Source organism: Chinchilla lanigera, unplaced genomic scaffold (assembly GCF_000276665.1).
Source record: "Chinchilla lanigera isolate Chin_1 unplaced genomic scaffold, ChiLan1.0 scaffold00020, whole genome shotgun sequence".
Taxonomy (NCBI): domain Eukaryota; kingdom Metazoa; phylum Chordata; class Mammalia; order Rodentia; family Chinchillidae; genus Chinchilla; species Chinchilla lanigera.
Genome location: NW_004955421.1, coordinates 16607928 through 16632864, shown reverse-complemented (window position 1 = coordinate 16632864; position 24937 = coordinate 16607928). Strand labels below are relative to the sequence as shown.

Genomic DNA, 24937 nt, shown 5'->3' with positions numbered 1-24937 from the left:
ATAGAGCTTATTTTTAGAAAAACTAAACAGTAATAAAGTAGAAGTAAACATACCCTACCATAGACCTATGGAATTTGAGGCACATAAAAGTCTTAAAAATCTCACAGTGGAAACTTCAGTAATCGGGCACAGCATTTCTTTCCCAACTTGTCTACAAACTGAGCAGTAAAAGGAAAGGGGCTTAAAAACAAAACAAAAAAAAAAAAACAGCCCTTTGCCTTTGAACTCTTCTTTTAAGTTGCCCACTTTTACCTCATAAAGCCTCATTTACAAATAAGCATGTTTCCAAATCCAGGATACATTAGAACAAGGGCTAGGGAGAACACACAAAAAAACACACCTGCATACTAGAGTCAAAGTGTGTATGTTCCTGATTTGATTCTTTAACTGAAGCCACTTGGATTTGAAATACTAAACAAGTAAGAGTCAAAACTGAAAAATTACAGGTGTTTCTTCCTTCAAGCTAGCAAGTGTTTGATGTGTTCCCCTAATGATCGGGATGTAATCCCTGCTCCTGAAGAACCAGGAGACGACATGATAAGCTCTGCCCTCCCGACCCAACCTTCTGCAGATCTTCACCTGCTTGTGGCCCGTGAATGGCAGCCTCTCGTGTCACATGCATTTTGATGGCAGCTGTCCCATGCAAATTCATGTATGATCCCACACTGAGCTATGAAATAGCCTAATGTGTCATGGTATGTGACACGTGGCTTCTCGTTTCTACAGTTCAGTGGTTCTCAGCATCTATAGCAGAAGAGTAGTCCTGCTTCACGCTTTTAAGGAAAGCCCACCACCCTATGCTAACCTGAAACACAACTAAAGAACGGCATAAGAGAAACTACTGTCTAAATACTGCAAAATTCGACTGCTCTTATCCAAGTGATAGAACGAGTTGATCGTTTTCTTTTTCATTTGACAGAAGAATAAACAATTTTATAGAATTTTTTTGAGGACCTAATTATATACTAAGCAAGAAGTAATTTTTCCCTCCTGCCCACGTTTTATGTTTGGGGCACTTCCATTTCACGTCCCCTGACACCTTTTCCAATAATCCATCTACTTGATATTGGAAAGCCTCACATGAATAAAACTTTATGGCACTACAGGCGTTTAGCCTTCCACTGACATTCCTGGCCTGTTCAATTCTGCAATTCAATCAAAATCAAATCTCAAAATCCTCTTGTCAGCCAGCACTGCTTTCATATGCCTGAGCCTTGTGTAAGGATAACTGCATCCAATCTTCCCCCCAAGCAGTGCTTATATTGTTTTATTACAGTTCAATGAGTGGAGTTCAAAATTACATGCAGCTGCCTACTACTGTGGTCAGGCTGTGTTACGCATGGACACAAGTATTGCCCACCAGGCCTGAAATCATTCACTTACTGGCTGGCCAGAAAGGCTGTGAGCACTTCTTTGTATGGAGGAACATCCTGTCTGCTAGATCTAAAGAGGGTGATGTTAACAGATCAGTCCCTTTATAAAAGGATTGTGAAAGCCCAATGAAATGCAACTCAAATGTGCTCAATGTTAAGCATGTGGCTAGAGCACATAAAAGCAAAGATAAACCTCAACACGCACTACTTATTCGCAGAAAGCTTGTGAAGGAAGATAAAGAGATCCAGAATAAAAGACATCTCAAAGAATTTTTATATGTGTTTCAAATGAGGAAGCTTCATTTAAATGGAGTTTTTTTAATACCCCCAATAATCCTTTCATTGAAACAAAAAGACACAATACACAGCCAATTAAACACAATGTAACCTGATGAACAATACAGAAATTAAAACACCAGGGGTTTAGGAAGGGTCTGGTAAGATGGCGAAAGGCAGAGTGATGGGGAAAGGGCTCCGGGAGCAGACTATACTGTCAACACCAGGACCAAAGCTCAAGTGGTCACCTAATATTTTAAAAACAAAAAAAACTGACTACGGCATGCTGGAACACAAAGAAAGGCAAACTGGGTTTCATTGGAGTAGCTATCAAATTATCTGGTCATCAACAAATGGGGGCATGGGGTTTCCTCACCAAAGAACTGTCAAAGCCCCAAATAAAAATATGAATAAAAATATAAATGGCAACTCCAGGCTACTTTTAGGTTGGCAACTCTACAGGTAAAACAATAGCCTCCTAGGGCACAGTGATTCAAGAAAAAAAGAATTACACGTGTCTCATTTATGTCGGGTGGACATCCTCATGCAGGCGGCCAAACACCTTTCTGTGGCACCTTTCTGTGGCAGGAGGTTTGAAAGATGCACGCAACTGCAACGTTTTTATCTGTGATGCCCCAACATCCCTGGAGCCCCAAAGGTGAATGATGTCCACGTCTAATAGCAGCGATGCTGCATCTTTGGAAACAATGTTATCAAAAGGAACCCTAAAGGGAACATGAAAAGCTCACAGAAAACCAAAATTAGGCTCAAGACTACATACTCAGAAGTTTAAGCTCAAGTTAACCCTCACACCAAGGGGACAAATGTAGAGGTAGGTCTTCTGCTGCACCTATGTTTGCAGGCATGGTTTAGATTCGCTTGCAATGACACTTTATTTTCAGTAACATTGGAGACTCAAGGACCCAGCAAGTCAAGACAGGGACAATTCACAGCAGGCACAATACCAGGTGAGCTTTTAGACATAATTTTATTCTCCCTGGGATAAGCGATGAGATGCAGGCTTACTGACCCAAATGGGGCGCTTGTTATATTTTCATACCGGACAGGGCTGAACTTCGAGGGCCGAGGCACACATTTCTGAATGTGGACACTGCTCTGGTCAAGACCTGTCATTCTTTGACGGTCACAAAGCAGGAATGCCTGCCTTTCTCCCAAGCCAACTGCAGTGAAATGTGACTGTTAGATAGCTTTTCAATTGCCGAGTAAATCAGCTGGTATTCCCAGAAAATGGAAGCGTATTCCACAGACCAGCCTCATTCCCTTCCTTTCCCTTTCCCAATGGGTAAAATGAACAAACCTCAAAACAAATTGAACATCACTCTTAGTACTTACAGACGCACACTCAGCTTTCTGGCATCTTTAGAAAATCAGAAAATCTAACAATATGGCCTCGAATCCTGACGACAAGTGGCTGGAGTGCAGCGGCAGTGGCTCCCTTCAAGCACTGCCTGTGCTTGGCTCCAGACCCCAACAATCCACCTACTTCTTTTCAACTACCCGTGTGTCTCCTTCTAATATGAGTTTGAGCTCCCTGGGACACAGGTTACCTCGTGTTAGTTCTGGGACCAAAATCGCATGATCTTATCACAATCAGTGCTGTTGGACATCAGTGAATGTTGCTACTCTGCCTGTCTCTAATTTCCTAAGGAAGGGGACTAAGGATACAGATGGCTTCATAATAAATGCCAAAGCCAGTCAAATAGAGACACCAAGACCACAGCAGGGTCCCTACCCCAGACCTCACCCCTACCAACCCCATTTCAAAATGTGTATCAGGCAAGAGATTTATTGCTTCAAATATGAGTTACAAGATACATTCTTCAAGCTGAATGACACACGCCAATGGATACTCTGAAACCTAGTTGCCTTGGTTATCTTAATAGCCAAAGCAGATTCACGGTGTGATCCAGGCAACTCTATCCACCCAATCAAAGGGCAGGTTGTAAGAGGATTTCAACATGAGAGCAAAGAACGTCTGGAGCTCAAGGTCTCAAAAATTAAACACCGTTAGATCACCCAAAGGTGAATTGATACCCATTTCATTTTAGTTTAAACTCTTTTTTAAAAAATGAAACCACCCCCTACTCTACACATCTAGAGATCTTGTCCAAAGTCACTGATATAATCAATAGCACCTTGGAGATCTAGAACCCTATTCTCCCTTGTGACATTTACAGTTAGAGTTAGGCCACTGGCTACATTCCTCTGCCAAAGAGCCCAAGTGTAAAAGGAACTCACAAATGTGCACTAGGCTCCAAGACCAACATCTTACTGGTCTCTGCCTTCCAAAAAAGAAAACAGATAATCTTTAAGGAAAGACTCTTTATCCTAACAGCTATGACCCAGACATTTGTGTTTAGACAATGAACAGGTCCAGCTTGAAGACTCTGTAACCTCTGAAAGACAGCTGACATGACTTCGAGTATTCCCAACAAATTAGCTATCCAGCCAAGAAACCCTTGATGAAACAAATGTTTATGCAGCAGCAGGAAATCCTGAGCTGGACTCGGGGTAAGCGTTACCTCGCTACAACTACCTCTACAAGATGTCCCTTTCCAGCAATCTGGAGTTCACAAGGACATACACTCTGTTTTGTTACAAAGCAGGAGCAAGAGAACATGCCTCCGAAGTGTCTGGAAGGCCCGTGAGCCCAGCTGAGAGAGCTGTACTCCTACAGGGCAGTCAGAGCCAAGGACACTGGGGATAATTCGGAATCTTTGTGCCTCCACATACATGAGCTGCACCCCTGGCACTTTCACCTTTTTGCGAAAATGTTCCTCAGCGTTCACAGACACAGTGACACACTGAAGCAGGCACTGAGGCAGAGAGGGACACAGGTGTTCAATCAAAAAACCACAGAGACAAAAGCACCTAAAGAGTTGCTTTATAATGTTTTTTTCAAAGACTGCAATATAAACAACTTAACCCTGATGTTCCAAGGATGGTCTCAACAAGCAGCACGGACAACATTCTGTGTAGGACCCGAGCCCGATGTGGCAGCACATGCCCGTAACCCTAGCAGTCTGGGCCACTGAACCAGGAGGATCCACATACAAGCACAGTGTGGACAACTTAGCAAGACCTTGCCTCAAAATAATTCTTTTAAAAAGGGCTGGGGATATAGCTTACCGTGAAGGTCCTGGGTTCCATCTCCAGTTGAGTGGGGGACGAGAGAGACAGGCAGGCAGGTAGGTAGACAGTCAGACAGGCAGACAGGCAGCCTGCCTGATCCTGAATCTCCTGAATGAGAGACCACAACTGCAATCCCCATGCTCACCAAGGCATGAAGGATGCTGCTCTAGAAGGTTTTGACACTGCTTTTGACAGTGGCATAATTAAGGATGATCCCTACCATCTAGCATATAAATAAAGGTCTATAAGATGCCTAACAGACCCATCAGAAAGGTTTGTTAGAAAAACAAATTTCTGGGGCCCATCTTGGACTCACTGACACAGAATCAGCAGCACTCAGAGCCCTGGAGTCTGCAACAATTTACGAGTCAGAGAGCACCTTCAGTGGATATCTGCTCTGTGCGGTATTCACAGGCTGGTTTCAAAGTACTGTAAAACTGATCAACACATCATAACTGTATAATTTTCAAACACTTCCAAAAGCATGTCATAGTTCTGTACATGCTTCCCAAAGGGAATGGGGCAGGGAGTGGTTCTGGGCTTCTTATAAAGAACATACATCTCTTTACAAATACTCAGTTTTTTAAGAGGAAATGTGTGCATTCTCAGTAACACATGCTTTCAGTGCTAAGCTCTTCACAGAAAATGACAAGCAGACGTGGAAATGTCTGCCCAAGCACACATTCCCCGCGCCCCGCCTACCGTCTGAAAAAGAAGGCACACATCCGAGAGCGCATCCTCATGTACAGACCTTTTCAAGCAAACCTGGACCTGCTAAAGAAGGAAAGCGCACTCCCTCAATCTGTTACTTACTTTGTCTGGGACCAAAGCAACTAATTTAACAAGCAGCAATAAATAATCTGTTACAGGTTAGCTTTTGGTCATTAAACACCCTTCCCTTTTAATTAAAGAAAACTTGAAAACTAGCTCTCAAAGGAATCCCAAATAAGTCACTTAAATATTTAGGACAACACTGCTTTTGATAAAATCTGGATAAAGTGAATGATGAAAACTCTTAAATGTTAGATGGGACGGTATTTCACAGGCTGAAATAATTCAAAGTGAGAGAGAAACAGGATGTGTTTGCTTCTGGGGACCTCTCTCATTTCATTCTTTTAAAGGTCCAAGTTTCAATTCTGGAGCAGCAGCCCAAAAGTTTTCTGTCAATATGAAAAGTCAAAATATTTTAAAGGACTGTACTTCCAACAGTTTCAATTTCCCTGATGCAAGTAACCAACAAAAAAAAGAAAGGAAAGTGTTATTAAAAAATAGTTTCAGGTGGGCATGAGGCAGGGGCAACTTGCAAGCTGACACTTTCTGTATCAGCCACTGCAGATCTGCAGGCATATGTGAGAACGGTTTAATGCACGCCACCATTTTACTTTTCAGTTCAAAGTGTTCTTTTTCATTCAATTAAGTGATTAAAACATGACTATAATTTGACTACATTAATAACACAATGAAGCAAGCCTTCAGGTAAAGTAACTTGGACAGACGAAAGGCTTCCAAACAGCACAGCCAAAGAGTCCTGCCAAGCTGAAGGAAAGCAGTTGTGCAAAGAGCAACAGTTATTCTTGCTTTGATTATTAAAGCGTTTGGGGGAGGGAGCAACGGCCCTTCCCTAGCAAAGACATACGCACCCTGCAATACCAAATCCACAACCAGGCCGGGCTCACTTTATATCAAAGCGTGTGGGCAGAGGCACAACAGAAAAAGAGAAAGAAGGAGACACACTTTGCGAAAGTCTGGCAAAACAGGAAATTTGAGGAAACTATTTCTGAAATGTAAATAAGGTTTTCTGTTGCTTTCACTATTGCAGAAGCGCAGACACTACATTTAATGGAAGGTGCTGGGTTTTTTTGCTAAATCTCTAATATTTCAACATGTCAGAGTTGGCTCCCAGTGTACTGAGCAACTATTTTATGAGTTAGGAACATCAGACTATCGACCAAAATTAAAGTTCAATGTTCTCCCTAACCTTCCACTCACCCCTAGAAGCTATGGAAGGAGGTTGTTCAAATCCCAACTTCTGCTTTTGGACTCAGGACAATGTCTTTGTTTCTTGGAAGATGGGGACAGGTGCAGTTCCTATTCACAGAGGTGGTATGAGATACCTAAAATTACAAAGTGACCGAAATATAGCAAGTGCTAAGCATGCTAGAGAGTTTTCTTATTAACAACAGTGTAATCCTACTCTCAAATCAACACACAGAATACAAAAGAGTCTTTTCTTTTGTGTGTGTGATAAATCTATGTCAACTAATATTGGTCACTTTATTTATAACTAAAAAAAAAAAGAGTACAGGTTTTGCTCAAGAAAATGCTCCATATGAGAAAGATTGTTCTGGCAACTTATCTCAGAGATGTGTCATTTACCCCCACAGAAAGTGGAACATGCAGACCTGGGCTCTCAGGCTGGAACAGGAAGATGGGCACTGGACAGTGAGGACAGAATGCTGGGCCACTGGAAGTAGTTTACTCATTCACACAGCTCTGCCACGCTCTTAAATGTCTTTGCTAATCCTCACCAAGAAACAGGAAAGAGAAAGAAAAAAAGAAAGAAAAGAAAGAAAGAAAAAGGGAAAAAGAGAAAGAAAGAGAGAAAAGGAAAGGAAGGAAGGAAGGAAGGAAGGCAGGAAGAAAGAAAGAAAGAAAGAAAGAAAGAAAGAAAGAAAGAAAGAAAGAAAGAAAGAAAGAAAGAAAGAAAAAGAAAGAAAGAAAGAAAGAGAAAGAAATAGAAGGGGAGGAAGAGAGAACAAAAGAAAGAAAGAAAGAAAGAAAGAAAGAAAGAAAGAAAGAAACAAAGAAACAAAGAAACAAAGAAACAAAGAAACAAAGAAACAAAGAAACAAAGAAAGAGAAAGAAAGAAAGGAAGGAGGAGGGGACAGGAAGGGGAGGGAAGGAAGGGGAAAAACGACATCCAGAAATCCATAGAAATCAGAGGGAAAGTTATATCATCTATACTATTGCCTACTGTACTATAAAACTACAATTTTAAAATGTTTAAACCCAATAAAATAAGTCAAAAACCACCAACCTAATATATGTCCACATTCCATTCAAGTGCTGCACACATACAATTTTAGAACATCTCTAATTTACAATTTTGTTCCATTTTAACTTTATTACCAATTACTGTGGCTCTCTTTTCACCAAAAATCAAACATGTTCTCCATGACTGCTGGGTACATACATCAAACATCCTCAGAAACCACAGCAGAGATCTAGGTCCTGTTGAGGGGAATGATTCATATCTCCATCTCCTCCCCCACGAAATGAAAGCAACAACTTTATCAGACTGGAAGACCCGAGCTGGGAGCGTTGAATAACAAGGGAGCACTACTTCAGAATCACAGGGCTTTCGTCGACTCCCGTTTCATGCGCGTCTCTTCAGAGCATATTGTAGTGCACTGTGTCTACATTTCAGTAATCAAGCTCTCCCGGGCACACAAATAGTAGGGAAAATGGCTCAACCACTGAGTTTGTCTGACATGCTTGGTCAAACCGACGGAAAGATACACCTGGGAAATGTGTTGTGGTGATGTTTGCTGGTAGGTTTGCTTGCCGCCACATCTTACCCACTCCTCCCTACTTCCCTCTTTTCAGCAAGCACCCTGCTTCCCAGCCCGCCACGGGCTCAGGAAAGGGAAGCCATGTCACAGGGCTCCTGGCAGCACATCCCAACCAGTACCAGCTACGACTCCAATGCTATGCACCAATTTCAGGAAAATGAGAGTTCAGCTCTTGCTTTTCTCTCCATTTTTGTAATCTCAGAGAGGCACAACAGTTCCAGCAACCTGCTCCCCTGCTGGCCAGATATTTACACGAAATCTTTACTAAAGGGCTTGCTACTACCACGCTATCTCATTGATACAAGATTACTTCCCTTCTGAACCCCATCATGGTATATAACACTCCAACACTCAAAAACACTGCCCCTTGAGAAAGATGTAGCTCAGATTATTTTCATGTGCTTATCTGAGCGGAATGCCAACATTTTTTGTTTAATGCAATGCAAATCTCAAAAAAAAAAAAAAAAAGAGTTTAACCACGAAGAAAGCAAGCAGGCAGACAGACATCCTCCCAAGGTACACGTGCGCTCACACACTGTGCTCACACGCACATTACACAGATACAGGTCAAGCAAGCAAGAATCACCCTGGATCAGAATTTGAAATATTTTCAGTCTCTCAGGGTGCAAGCCCCATTTTCAAAAGCTGAAACAAACAACAGATCAAATGGAGTATTCTTTAAAATATTTGTAAAACAGTAATATCACAGTTCATGACAAGGTGGAATAGTCTGCCTTTTTATTCTGATTTGCAAAATAGGTACGTGGGGAAAGTAACAGAATATAGCATTTACCTACCCATTTAGCAAATAATATGGAATACCTATTCTACATCTTTATTCAAATGAAAATACTTTCCCCAGCATTTATTTCTTTAGCTCGTAGAAACCCCACCCAGAAAGGAACACAAGCGTAAAGCAATCTCTTGCAATGGACCATTTTACTTATTCTGCAATTTCTTACCCAAATTACACAGGTATAATTATTTTGACACTATAATGAAAAGAAAATGGGATTTGGGCACCGTAGGTTTATCTAATAACACTATTTCTTGCCAGACTTCACAGCAGTGACAGTCACAAAGAACCTTGTCCATTCCAATAGGAAATATTTGATTTTACTGTAGGAACATTATTTATTTTCACCAAGTTGCTATTATCAGAAAGGATATGATAGCTGAATAATAAAAATGAAATCAAGAAATTCTGGTGTTTCAAGGCTTTATTTTTTTCTGCTCTCACTTTTGACATTTTCTTCCCCTGGAGAGACAAGATAAAGTGCTGTCATAAATGGGTGACTTTTCTTGTCAAATGACAGATTTGATTCTCCATGGCAACCACAAATCAAGGTGCTAGTAGGAATTAGAGCTTCTCTTAAAAGGCGTCTTTATGCTTATAAAATGAATTTAAATTAAATGGGTATTAGGTACAGTCTTTACCTCAATTTATTTACTGACTAAAGAGCTCTGCATTGCAAGAAGCACATTTGCATTTTTAAGGAAAGATAACATATTGTCCTGACAGATGTATAAACAAAGCGAGTAACAAGGTCATACCTCATGTACTAGTTTAGAGACCCAAAACGGGTATACAGATGGACACCTAGCAGTTAAAAAGTATTTAAATACTGAACAAAGTGTAAAAATTCTCTACAGGGAACGATGAGCAGATAGATCTCTCTCATCATTCATCACATACAGATTTTTCTCTACTGCTAGCTAATAAAGATTTGTGTAATTGTCACACACACAGTGTCAAAAGGCAATCTTACTCCTCATCTTGTATCCTCCTTGTAACACAGATTTTATTTTTAAATCTCGGCATTGCAAGTAAATATTCCATTCAAAATGAAATTATTTTAGCCTCAAATTCAAGTACTACTAAAATGAAACATTTGCTTTTCAGTGTTTTTAAGAAAGGCAAAACATATACGTAAAGACCACACATGATTTCAGAGGAATGACATAAGTGATCAGTGCATTACACTGATTTCGATTTCATAAGAAACAAAAGCTGATTAGCCCCATTTGTCACAGCTTTCTTGGCCAAAAAACTTAAGCAGCAAGGTAACACGCTCTTGGATCCTAAAATAATAAATCAAGTCCAATCTTCTTGATACTAGCGAGCCATTTAGCTAGAGTATCGAGAACTGAGGGTTTTAAGGTCACAAATAATACTTTAAAAGTTGAAGTTTCATTCATTTTTGGAAGTCTCTACCACAGCAGGGGGCAAAGCTAGTCTGGCTAAAATATATACGGTCAACAATGCAGTCATTTCAATGGACATATTTAACCTAAAATAAAGATGGAGAAAATAAAAGTTTTACACTGTACACTCCTCTGTACTTGGGAAAATCCATCATTCTAAATGACACCCATGTAAGCTGAGCCAAATTTGATTTTACACCGTCTCTAGTTAAAAGAATGATATGGAGAATTAAATCAAATTCCCTTCAAACAGTCCCCTGATGGCGGTGCCCTTCTCCGTGGGGCGTAGCCTGGACGGGGCTGTGGAGGGGGGTGAGCTGCTGTTATGACTACAACAAAGACAAACAAAATAGCTTCATCCAGGAGCTTGGACTTTGAACCTAAACGCTTGGAAGCTGTTCTCTTCTGGGGGGAAGCGGGTAGGTTACTTTTATCTTGAACTGAGTTTAATCAGTACTAGCTATACTAAAATGGTGCCTAAAAGTTATAAATCTCTTTGGAACTCCGTGTACAAAGCATATTTTATGGCGGTGTGAGTCATCCAGAACTCTCTATTTCAGTCACAATGGCTTTTGTTTCATATTAGAATAAAGTGGGCTGATGGATCTTATTCTCATTCCACGTAAAAAGTCAGACTAACATCACATCTAAAAGCACAGGCCGAGGAGTTACACGGGAACCAGGGCTCGTGCGGCATACACAGCAGAGGCAGGGTAGGAAATGCAGGGCTCTGACACCACATTTATAGATACTGACCACAGGACCCTGGCATCACCATGTCATAGTGATCCCTCCATGCTACACCGCAGAGTGGCTGCAACTGAGCTTCTATCCCTCCTCAAAGTAGCCAGCCCTCCTTTCAGCTGTAGAGGGGCACCAAGACCACCTGAATGCCACGCTGTACACCTGGACTCTGCGCCTGGAGCCAAGTGTCTGCTTTGACAGCTCGCCGGGAAGGACGGGAAATCAAGGCAGAGGCCCCACAGTACTGTATGTCAGCACTCACTGCATAAAATCAGGAACACTTCGCTAATGCACTACTGGATAAAGCAACTTGCTCGTGAAAATAAGACTCATCAGGACAAAAAAATGGGAATGTTATTTGCCTGGAAACGAACTATTTACCATTCTGTTTGAAAGGGCGGATAGGAAAAGAATGTATAAACCTATTTCAGTCGAGCGGTTGGCATCTGGTTACTCTGTTTAGATGTTCATGTCACAGAATCAGCTCAAGAATGTCTTGAGAAAAATAAAATATGGTTCACTTCAAACAACACCTTCCACCTGCCTTCCGGAGTGCTCTGGGCTTTTCCTGAGGTGCGCGCAGCCTCCCAAGGTCACATTTTCTCGACAGGCTGGCTACATAGGAAAATGCTGCTGCTCGAAGGCTGCACTCACCACTTGACTTTCTAAAACAGAATATAATCCCTGAGAACCCGTTCGTGCAAAGTTGAAATCTCACCAAGTGTCTGCAGCCAAATCCTCCATGGGATTTTAAAATCAGCTAAGATGTGAGAGAGAGGGAAATCATTTCAGCTGCCTTAGAAATCTGGACTTCCCTCAGAATAAATTCCATTTAGTTCCGTCGTATTCCACAGTCATTCGGTGAAGGAAAAGTCAAACCAATACCACCTCCAATGTGTGTTTTATCTGAAAGTGATGCAGCTTCGTCTGGTCCACATTAAAGACCCCATATATATACCACTGACTTGAGTTCAGCCATCTGGTCACCCTACGCCTCCTCTCCAGCTCCCATGCTCTACCACCTCCCGGTGCCATTTATAAGCCCACCCACTGGCCCCCAAATAAATCGAAGATACTTGCCTTGAAGTCCAGCATCCCATTAACCCCCAGCTACCTCTCCTCCCTCAGTGACTCAGCTACTCTTGGCCTTCAGCACTCAGTAAGGCAGGCAGCCTGTGAGAAGACAGTGCACCCACCCCAAAGCGGGGACCTCGATTCAGGCATTCCAGCACCCAGCTCAGGAACAGCTGGCCTGGGGACACAGGTTACGCTCGGGATCCACGCGGGACACGAATGGTGACACTGAGCTCCTCTGGGCTGGGTTCCTTCCCGCAGAGCATTGGGCCTAATGACCCTCACTCACGGGGCTGTGGTGTCTGCACTTAGAACATAGAACAGGCCCTCCAGGGGCATGAGCTTCATAAAAATGAAAGCACTGCTGCCGGCCAGCAGGACAGAGCTGGTGAGGGGGATTTCGGGCTCACCAGATTCAGAGGTGGCATCAAGCACCTATTTTTGCAACGCTGGAGTGCTCAGTTCACCAATCTGTAGATAGGGCACCTTGTGTAAGAAATCAAGATGACTGCTCAAGGGTCTCCAAGCTGAGTTCGGGTGAGCAGCATCCCCAGGGATGCCCCGCTCACCTGAGGGTGGGGCTCAGGGCTAAGTGCCAAAGGTCAGCAGCTTCCAAAAGGGGAGCCCCAAACGCCCCCCCGAACAGGTTCCTCGCAGTCAGGATGCTCCCCTGAGACGGGTGAAGGTGAACTGGAGGCCACGGTACTACTATTCCATGCCCGGCCTCTTTGGGGAACTGGCTAAAGCCGGAGTGGCTTGGACTCCTGGGAGCTGGGAAATCAAGAAGCCGAACAATGCCACGCCCTCCACACCTGGTTCTTCCAAAACAGCTCTGCTCCACGGGCAATGCCAGGAATCAGCTTCAATTCTGGGCTTCCCACAGCCCCCGGGGGGCGGGGGCGTGCACTGGCCTCTCTTACCTCTGTTCTGCAGTCACTCCTTGGAGAAGCCCCAAGCCCTGACTGTGCCTCATGCCCAGTAGAGGACTCATGAAGCAACTGACTCCCTGCAGCCCTGTCTCCATCTGCCCGGCTCTTACATAATCTCTGAGGAGTCATTTTACACATAAACTTTAATTTCCTCACCTGTACAATGGGTAACAGTGCTCATACGGCTTTGCGTTGCATGTGGGGAGCCACTGAGCTATTACAGGTAAGTACCTAGCAGAGGGCATGGCTGGAACTGTCATCATCCTTTCTATAACAGTGCTATACGAAATGCATGCTGATGAGAACACAGGGCCCGGGCACTGAACAAGTCTTCCTCGCCATGTGGCAGCTCCTGAGTGATTCGACCATGCAGACGAACGCCAGAGGCTGCTGTCTGAAGATGAAGCTACACTCCCCGGTGCAGGTCCCAGGAGCCTCTGTGTTGGATCACATCAGGTGTCAGGCCTACCACTGACTCACACTGAGCTCTGGGAGGGCAGGGCTGCACCTGGTTCCACTGTGGTGCTCAAAGGGTGAACGAAGACAAAAAACAAACCCTTCCTTCCACCCATCGAAGCAACATGCTCGGCAGTAAAACCAAACATTTATAAAGCTGACAACTACGAACAAGTTTGCACAGTCACCTGTCGAAAACAGATGCCAGCTCACGCTCCCTCGGCCCCAGACCTTCCCAGGGTGATGACTTTGCTTCTCCCACCCAGAAGACCCCCACTTGGTCCCCCGGGCCCCCAGACTCTCCTACTTTTCTGGCCTGCCCTTCTTTTTGTTTTGGGCTGTGGAAAATCTGAACCGAGGAGAGCTGCTAACTTTTCTCGAGAAAACAACTTTCCCCAGCTATTTGTCAACTTCTGTCATTCAAAGGGATACAACACAAATGTATATCTTTAATGAAATTCACAGTCAAGAAAAGTTGTCATCATCTAGTTATATCTGTTATGACATACATTTCATTTTGTTCAATACATAACAGAGAAGCTATTTAATCAAACAGAAGATTCTTGCTAAAATGACAGTCCAAGCAATGTCCAAACAAGCACTTATTATGCAATGCGAATCTGATCGGATTGGATTGTTTTCAGAGGGAGGTTTTTTTTTTTTCTTTCCTCTCCCATTGAGAAAATAGCTTGGGTGGTGGGTGCAGAAAACAATAGAACACAGTGGAGGTGGAGTGCAATGCTGGGTCAGCCTAAGAGCGGGTACGGAGCCTCACCCCGGAGTCTCCCAGGAGAAGGTAAGAAGGTACAGCCGACCATCTGCAAGGCCAGGACGGGGTTGTGTCTGACCTTCCCTCACCACACAGCTCCACAGGAGACACAGGTACCAACTCCAACATATACACAATGGAAGGAGCGGTGACATCTGTGCTTCTCAAGTGACACTTATCCTTGGACACACTTTGTTTGTCTTCACAATTTAATGAACGTTAAGTTACTGCGGCAGAATTTAATGCACTGGAGAGCTAGAAAAGTCCAAGGCCAAAAGCACAAAAGAGAACAATGTTAAGGAAGTGACTGGGTTCACGGGCGTTGGGCACCCCAGCCAGTGTGAGTTTAAGGAAAAGAAAAAAATACGATACCAGTATTGTTTAAAGGATGGCAATGACTCTCTTCCTTCTGCTCTGAAAGAAAGTGGGACATCAAAGAACTGCTGGGTGGATGGATCAAAGGACGCATGGGTAGGTAAGTGGGTGAACAGACGGACAGAGCCCCCCAAAATGCAATCACTAATTAAAACGATTTTAATATATTATCCTGAGAGACACTGGCCCCTTATTAAAGGTCTTTTCCCCCTCAGTCTTGTTCAAGGTTAAATCCTGAGCAATGTTATTGCCGCTCTTCCAGTAAAGGAAGAAATATCTTTAGAAGACAGGGTGACTTGTGGCTGAAAAGCTGTCTTTTTTCTCTGCCAGGATAAGCGGTCCTCCTGACAACAATGACACAGCTTACTAACTGACCCAAAAGTTTGTATGAACATACTAATGCTCTAATAAAGGAGAGATGGTAGAGACCAGTAATTCTCATACTGGGAGAGTAGTTGCCATAAAGACAGCTGGACCTCTCCATCAGCACTTGATTGAGTCCTAGGGTACAGGATACCCTCTTGGAGAAACACTGATCTTACTCTCTTGAAGGTTCCTTCAACTCTGATACGTTCCAAGTCTATTCATGAGCTATTCAGACTCTCTCAAGTTGGGTGGACTTTGAAAAACAGATCCAACATTATCTGAGGCACCAAAGGGAGACACAGCATTGCCACATGTTACATCAGGACACCAACAGTCACTGTGAGCTGGGGTCTTTGATCCTAAGAGGAGAAACTTTTTCATATTTCTGTATTCATTTTTAGAGAGCTAAATACTTAAGCAATGAATTTCTAAAGTTCAATCTCAACAAGATAATATAAACTCAAGAGTCTGTAAGAAGTTTCCATGATATTGTTAACTCATTGCTTGACTTCAAAAACATTTGCAAACTAGCCACCAAATGCTTGTGTTGTCAATACTCAACTGACAGGATAAGAGAGAAGGGGCCCCCATTTCTCTTTGCTGGTCACTGTCCTCTTGCAGACACTGGCCGTGTTTGTAAGACTCCTGCCATGATCTCACGGGAGCCAGTGGCCTGTGCTCCTCTACCTGTTACTGTTCTCCTCATCATGGGTCTTTCAGAGGACCCAGGGGGAACTGCCCCCTCCTTCCAATCACTTCTGCCATGCACACTTGGTGGTGAAACTCCCCCACTCGTGCACACACCTGCGCTGCTCCGTGTATGTCCCACAGCTCCCCTTCCTTTAACATTTCTACAAAGATCCATCTCATCATTTCCATGCATCTTCTCTGGAACCTTTCCCAAATCCCTACCCTCCACTTGTCCTCCATCTGGGGCCTGGACAAGTCACTGGCCCTTAATCTTTCACCACATTCCCATTAATCCTCCCTGAATCATGTGAGGTTTTTAATGACAACACTTCACTGCTGACACAAGCATAAATGGGGACAGGGAGGCACCAGACAAGTCTACATTAGTGAAGATTTGAAAGACAAAAAGGATCAGGACCAGGCTGGCCAGCTGGGACTCCAGTGGGACACAGCAAGGTATCCCAGGACTCCCCCTCCTGAATGACAATCAGGTCCCAAGGCCTGTGGAGTCCTGTGACTCGGAGCCATTCCACCAGTGCTGGGTGTTGGCTTTTAAATGGCAATATCCAAATCAGAGAGGAAATGACAATGCGATCCAAGTAAAGCTGCACACATTTAGACAGACTAAAAAAATAACAATAAAAGTGCAAATTTATTCTGCATGTGTGATCATGATTATCATTACATCAAGTTCCATATATGCCCAGCCAGAATAAATATTAACCCATTTTATAAATGACTTTATACTGCATTTGTAGATACTGCTCCACCCAAACCCAAAACAACACTGTTTCCATAGTAACCAACAGATTTCAAAGAAGGAAAAAGGAGGAGACGACTTCGGAACAGAGAGCAATCAAATAAAATAGCCAGCATCAACAAAATATGTCAGCATTTTTAAAACACACATTAGGACCATTCTATAGTTTAATCTCTTTCCCAGAAAGCCAAGCCCTTCTAAGTCACCTTCTTGTAAAGCCAGCCTTCCTCAAAGAAACAACTGCAAGACTGTTTCCATTTTAATTGAGGAAAGAAGCAAATTTCTTTTGAGTCATTCCTGGGATTCAAATGGGAATACGGAGAAGAAAATAACATCTACTAAGTGATTTAGCACACACTGAAATTCAGATTAATTACCGGCTGGTAATTATGAAATCTTAACCAGGCTTTGATTATGATATTAGAGTATCTATTCTCTTGCTGAATGTAATGAGGGGGAAAAAGAAGCAAAAGCCAAAACCGAAAGCCAGAGAGCTAACAACCATGAAAGCTGCAGCCCAACATCTACAGAAAGCCAAATTTTTCACTGGAACTTTCTCAAATATCAGTTCCTCATGTGAATTCGGCACATGGATGATATGTAGCAGTTTATCCACAGCCCCACAAGTTCGGCGGTCTTCGGCAGTAAGATCTAGGCAGCTCCTTGTCTGCAGCACAGAACTGGCCTTGTGTCGGGGTCAAGGGAGAAGTCTAAGCTCCCAGGCCTGGCAGTCGCTATTTCCGACTGCCTTCCTATTCCAAAATACTACAGATTTCCTTAAAAATGAAATACCCCTAAGATGCGAAGAAGGGTATTTTGGGGCCCTACCTTCTAGTATTTCTCAGAAAGAATCTCAGAAATTATTTACTAACTTATTTTCTTCCACAGTCTAGTTGTGTGACCTAAGGTTAGTTCACTTCTCTTTAACCTCCCTCGGTCTCAGTTCTTTGTCGTAAAACAGTAATAAAGAAACTGTCTACTTTGTAGAGTTGATAGAAAGATAAAATGAATGTTAACACATATATAAGCTTAGCAGAATACCTAATACACAAGAAAGGGAATGACTGTTCCTACTACTATCATTATTTATAAGTAATTCCTCTTTCTTTAAATGATTTCTCACATCCTGGTGAGTTTCCCTTAGAAAACACCTCTCAGTAGTGCAGACAGAAGTGCTGCTAAATCAACAGCTGAGGAAGAGTTTCACTGGGAGATCTTGTAGTGCTGGATGGCATAAGCTTCAGAAGCAGGCAGACTTGGTCTAGAAGGCACTTACAGCCCGGTGAGCATGATTCTGGCCCTTCCTAAGCTTCTCAAACAGGAGCACTGAGAGTGACCACCTATAGAACTGTGTAAGAATCCCCATACAGCAGTTCACAAAGAACCTATTACATTCAAACATTAAATATACAGCAGTGTGGGCTGGCCAGAGCGCTTGTCTAGCATGCACAAGGCCCTGAGTTCAATCCCCAGCATCCCTCCTCCCCATACATTCACAGCCAGCCATCATTGACATTGTCATCGTCATTGCTGTCATTATTATTTGCTCATACATAACACTGATTCAACATTTATTTAAAGTTTCTCTGTACCAAGCGGTGTGTAGTTTTAAAAACTTCCGTGTCAGTATTATCATGAAATTTAAAGCCCAAAGGGAAACATTAATACTGAATGAACATACATCACACAGTATTAGTATAGATACAGATACAGACACACTTTTTTAAAACAAACCATGACAACTGTTAATGAAGGAAAAGACCAGGAACAAATGACTAAGCTAAACTGATAACATTATGTCACATTTTAAGACTCTTTCCTGTATTCAATATAATCCAAAAATGTGATATACCACCAATAATTACCCAGTGTATTGAAGTTTTGAGTCTATACTTTTAGCCTTTTCCATCTAGGACTTCAGACTGTTGCAGGGCCTTTAGCCAAAGCTGTACCAGCAATATTGAACTCTTTTCAACCCAAATGGAAAATGGGCTGTTCATATTTACTGCAGACACACAAAGTGGAATATGCAAGTGACAGGGAAGAAAGAGAGTAAAACCGACACTGCACCCCTGAAGACATACTTTCCAGGACCCGACATATTTTGCTCCCATGCTGCCTCCTGAGTCATCAGCACCATCAGAACTGCACGGCCAGAGCGCAGAGACACAGCTCTCTGAAGCTGCCAGATGAACAAAATGGAAAACAACCCCTTCCGATGATTCAAAGCAGTTCCATCTGACCAGGCCAAGGAAGATGTACAGCAAAGAGGCGACTCCCAAGTTTCAAGATTTATCTGAATTTGTTCTACAACCCCATAAGCGGAGTTCTCCTGTACTTCTTCCCACAGTTTGCCTAATGGTAGGAGATGCGCAAATGTAATTACATTTACATTTTATTATAAAGTCAGTGAGTCACTAAAAGTACATGCTAGAACGTACGTTTTATTGTTTTTCATTATGGATTGTGTGCTTCGCTGCCTTGAGGGTCGTATTTTTTGCCGGAGGAGGAGTTAGAAGTATGCAATACTCATTTTGTGGAGGACATACTTTCTGTCAGGGTTTTGTTTACCACCACAGGATCACCCTACTCTGGATCACTGGAATTCCTCTACTTACATGTGGCACATTATTCATGAAAGGGAAGAGACTGGGTTTTCAAAACAGAAAATAGCGAATTGTTCATACCTGAAGCACACGCAATACAAACCCACACACAAGTGACTGACAAGAGACAAGGAAAGAAAAACAAATCGGTCCAAGAGGATTCAGTAGAAGTGTGAAAAACACACACTTTTTTCTATCTGTCACTGTAAATTATATTCTGCAGCTCATATTGTGGGTACTGATTCCACCTGCTTTAATACATGCTACTTACCCAGTGATGTAAAAACTGCTAAAGTTGAGATACAACCTCTTATTTTACCCAGCATCTGAACCCAGCCTGGAACTCCAACAGGAAGCCCAATTCAGAGAACAAAGGAGAGGAGAATGCAAGTTTGCTGTTTTGCACATAACAAGGTCTAATGCTAACTCTAATCACTTTAGTCCGGATAGTCAAGATAATCCCATTTCCTCAAAGTCCCCAGCTGCCATGTTTGGAGCAGCTCTACCACAGGCAGTTGCTAGGCACAGTGCAGGAAACCCACAGGGACTCCTCACGATGACACAAGAACAGGGCTTGTCAAACACTCTGTTCTCGAATGGGGACACCAACGCTCAGGGAGGCAAAATAACTTATGAAGGGGTCTAACAGCTGGTTAATGAGACCAAATTTGAACCCAGAGCCTGTGCTTGTCCTTGCTCTACTACATTAAATAAATGTTGATCTCCATCTGCGGTAACAGAATAGTGTCACTCATATATCTCATCAGACGTTTCTGAGGGAGCAGTGTCACACAGGGGAGGGAGCTGAAGAGAGAAAACGCGAAAATCACTGTCCCAGTGACACACAACTAGTGAGTGGCAGAACCAACATTGGAAGTGGAACTGAACTGTGAGCCTTCAAATATTCTCTAATACTATGTCCCTACTCCCCCAAAAGTACACATCACCCTTGCAGCTGGTGGACGGAAAAGATGTGAAAGAAAGGAATCAAGTCAGAGGTAGACAAAAAGATTTCCCCCTTGAGATCTTATTCAGATGTGGCTCCCCTATATCTAGCCTTCCCCCACACATTGTCAAAGTATTGGCTCCAAGCTGTGAAGGGAGCTTTCACAAAAGTGACAGGGTAGCACAGACGATCACCTGTGTTCTAGGACATGGCAGTCATAAATACAACCAATGTACAACCACCCACCACCAAATGAAAGAATAAGAACAGAAGGAAACCAACATAGAAGGTCAACGGAAGAAAAAACTGTTAAATAAATTGTACATTGAACAAGTGATCCTCAACTGGGGAGCTGAAGAGGGGACAGATATCAGGGAATATGGGGAGGCATTTTTGGTTGTCACAAAGACTATGTACAGTCAGGAATGCAAAGTACCCTGCACCACATGGCACACACAAAAAGAACTCCATGTCTCACACAGCGATGGTGCCCTTCTGAAGAAAAACAGTAATCAATTATCAAGCCCTGCCCGCGTGGGAAATGTCATCTCAATGACACAGAACAGCCCTGGCACAAAGTAGCACCTAATAAATATCTGTGTGATGGCTGGATGATCTGCACAGTCAATAAGGCAACATTAAACCAGTCCTTACGCCGGGGAAAGAAAGCAAGATACAGAGTTATAGGCACAAGATGGTTGCGACCATTTATTTAAATTTACACTCAGAAAAGACAGAAGAAATACACTAAAATGTTCGTTTTGGGGAGAATTTATGATTTTTCCCTTTATTGCATAGTTTAGCATCATTTATCATAAAGCAGTAAAACCCCTATACCATACTTAACTGACCAAAAAATGATGCAGACTGGAAGACTACTGCAGAACAATCCCTTCTAAATAAATACGATCGCGGGAAGAGAACGAGGTTTAGGGAATGTGACTTAAATATTTCTAGACAGATTCCTTGCCTTCACTTCCAAATGCAGAATTTTACAAAGTACTTCTGCCTCCCAGTCTTCCTCGCTGAGTGTCCATCTCTATTAAGCACGCTGGCATCCAAGGAGTCAGGCATGCTCAAGGCACAAGGCACTAGGTCATTCTTTCCTCCGCCCCCTGCCTCCCACCTGCACCCAGCCCACTTCCGGCCTGCAGGAGCTGTGCCCCTCCTCCACCTGGCCCTCGGTGAGAGCTTGCATTCCCCGCACCCTCGCCCCCCGCTCCAGCCTTTTCCTCTCTCTTGCAGCTGCCCCGTTTCCCCACACTGGCCAGGGGTTCTCAGTTTCCTGTTACTGAGGACCACCCAGCATTTCCATGAAGCTGGCTAATATGGTCAAGCTTTACTATTAAAAATTTCCGCGGAGGGACAGCTATGCTCTTTTTTATGGTAAGGATCAGTGCATAAACTAAGCTTTATCTTGAACATTTCATCTGAACAAAATGGGAGGAGGGGAAGGGTGGTAAGTGTTAATGCATGAGGAAGGAAGGGGCTGCAAGCTTGAATCAAAGGGGACCCAAGTACACAGGAAATATCCCTGCAAACATTCAAAATCTTACAGTACATACCAGCATAAACTTGGCTATTTAAAATGTAAAAATAACTTCTTTTCCTACCAGAATTTCCAAGGGGAAAAATGCCTCTTCACCGAGGTAGACCAGAATAAATTATTGTGATTCAGGGAGATCCTTACTACTCAGATTAATCCTAACTGTGAGCACAACCCAGCCTGAGATGCACAGCTCTACAGGACAAAACAGAAAACAACTTTAAAAAAAAAAAGGCTATGTGATACCATTCAGTGTCAGGTATCACTAGCATGTAGACTGACTCTTCTACTAGATGTGACACTGTGAGGCATATAAAATGTGGAACTGAAAGGGTCTTTGCACCACTGGATGATAATCCATGAGGAAAAACTTCCTGTTGTGCTACATTTATACCAGATGAGATGAATTCATTCAGCAAACAGTGTTTGTAACCCTTTTATAGGGAAAAAAATTCTTAAAGATTCCTAGTTTCAGAAACATGAAACAGATATGTCCTATAACAGTGTTGTTCAACAGAAAGGTAAAGTGAGCCATGCATGTAATTTAAATATTCTAATAGCCACATTAAAATCTAAAAAGTAAAATTATTATGTTTTCTTTTTATGCAGTGCTCGGGATCATACCCACGGTATCAGACATGCTAGGCATGTACTCTTCCACTGAGCTATATCACGAGCCCTCTTTTTCAACTTTTATTTTGAGCCAGGGTTTCCCTAAGTTGTCCAGGCTAGCCTTACACTTGAGATTGTCCTTCCTCAGCCTCCAGAGGAACTGGGATTACAGGCATGTGCCATCATGCCTATCTTTAATGATACATGTTATTAACACAACTTTATCAGCATAACACAATTTTATCAGTATAACACATGATTAGTATCTTTAAAATCTAGTGTATATTTTACACCTAGACCATTCCCACAAAATCACAGTTCATGTGCCTGACAGGCACAGGAAGCTAGTGCTAGGTATTGGAAAGTATAATTCTAGATTACCATATTGCTGTGTCCTGTCAAAAAGAAATTTCATAAAGAAAATCTTACCTGATTCTCTTTTAGAAAACTAATAATACTGCCAGGTTGGCTGTATTTATTTCTACATTCCAGGTCTCCACCAGAGCTAGATAGGAGTTCTAAGAAATTCGTATATAATGTCTATGGTTTTCACCTCCAAAACTGTAACTGTCAACGTGTGCATATTGAAAGCATAATGCTAAGTGAAATAAATCAAATATGGAAAATTAAGTGTCACATGGCTTCTATTACATGAGAAACCCAAAACACAAATAATTTTAAGAGCAAAATAAAAAAGTAAGGTAGACTTTGTGAAGAAGAAAAGGCAGCCTCTGGAAGCAGGGAGAGAGGAAAGCTGGGAGGGAAGAATGAAGTAAAAATGATTAAGATTTGATATGTATGTACAACAATTCCCCAAGATGAATGTAATTATTGTCGCAAACATATGCCAATTAAAAAAAGAAAAAACTATAATTGCCTCCTTAAATTCTAGACAAAACTAGCACCCGTTAATCAGATCTTCTATGTTTTTTACATTAAGTTCCTGTCCTTTGGTCTTACAGTTCAATAATAAGGCAGTAGGTCTATGACACTTCCCAGGAACCCTAGGCCTTAAGAAACTGCTTAATTAAGAGATTACTCTGCCTGAAGGAAATTTATGGATACTTCTCTCATCTTTCCTCTTGCTCCTGGTAAGAAACCCCCACAGTTTTCAGAGACAAATGTCTAAAGTAGAGGGCCTTTGTACATAGTCTTCAGCAGCAGATACTGCTTCCTCTAACTATGGTCTGTCCGCCGTTTTCCTTCTGTAGCAAGGATGCAATGGGAGGACATGACGCAGTGCGCTCCAGGGGCTCCGGCAGAAACAGAATAAATTCAGCATACCCTTTTCAAGCACCTAGCAAACATAAAGTTCAAGGCAAGTAGTGAAAGGGTCCCAGTCTAGGCAGATACCCAAACTCAGAACTCTTAAATACCTTCTCAGTTCCACAGAGCTCTCCATTTTTAAAGGACAGATCTACTGAGCTCCTAGAAAATGTAAAATTCTCATAATCAAATGCAACAGAAGCACTGCAAGATAAAAAGTCTGAAAACTGTGTGTAGGCTGCCATGACTTGGCTCATTATTCTTATTTCCTTAATAAATATACTTAAAAATAATTCTTCATTTATACATACATATAATATAAAGTAAAATATACCATTTTGATTCAAATAATTACATGGGTAACCTCAACAAAAGCATTTCTGAACTGTACAAAACCACACATCACAAAGTTAGGGAAACATTTCCAACCCTCTAGTACTATTTCTCTTGTGATGTTTAACCTTACATTCATAATGCAGGGTTCAATATCAGTGCTGCATCCAACTAAAGTAAACATGACACCTCCAAAATAAAGCAAGACAGAATGCTGTCTATTCAAACAATATTGGAAAAGAATATTACAAAGTAATTTCTAATATTGAGAATTTGTATATAGTTCCAACTGAAATAGATCTTCAGAATGAAATTTCCTAAAATGATTAAAGTAAAATGTGAAATATCACAGTTTATACAAGACATGAAACATTTGGCTGCAAATGGTTTTATAATTTTGCTAATTAAAAATTATCCCATTTTCACTTTGGATTCATCATATAACAGAAACAGGAATAACCTTACCATGCCAGAAACACAAGCAAATGATTAAAGTTCTGCTCTCAAAAAAATCTTTAAAAGTTGGCAAAACATTTCATTAGGCTACAAATCAAAATCTGTCTGTCCTTGACATCTCTTTAATGTCTTCCAGATTCTACATCTACTTTTTTAATCACTCACTGAATCACTCAAAAATTAAAATATGTTAAAATACTACCCATCCTGGGCCTCTAAAAGAGTCCTCTGATAGACAGCATCACCTTCAGGCCCCTCCATGAGCAACGGACCCATAATGCCACCATTTGATTTATGTATTCTACATATTTCACAATGAAAAAAAAGTATTCCCAGAATCATGCCTTCATCAGTAAATCTGCCACATGCGAAGAATATAAATAAATACTAAAAAGGGGCCACCATGAACTCTCTCACATGAAGTTTGCC

The 24937-nt window shown here is 42.2% G+C and overlaps 1 protein-coding gene across 6 annotated transcripts in view; it reads right to left on the bottom strand.

The window, feature by feature from the left end:
- Foxp1 (forkhead box P1) overlaps positions 1-24937 on the bottom strand; it is a 480479-nt gene that overhangs the window by 443059 nt on the left and 12483 nt on the right. The window lies entirely within an intron of this gene.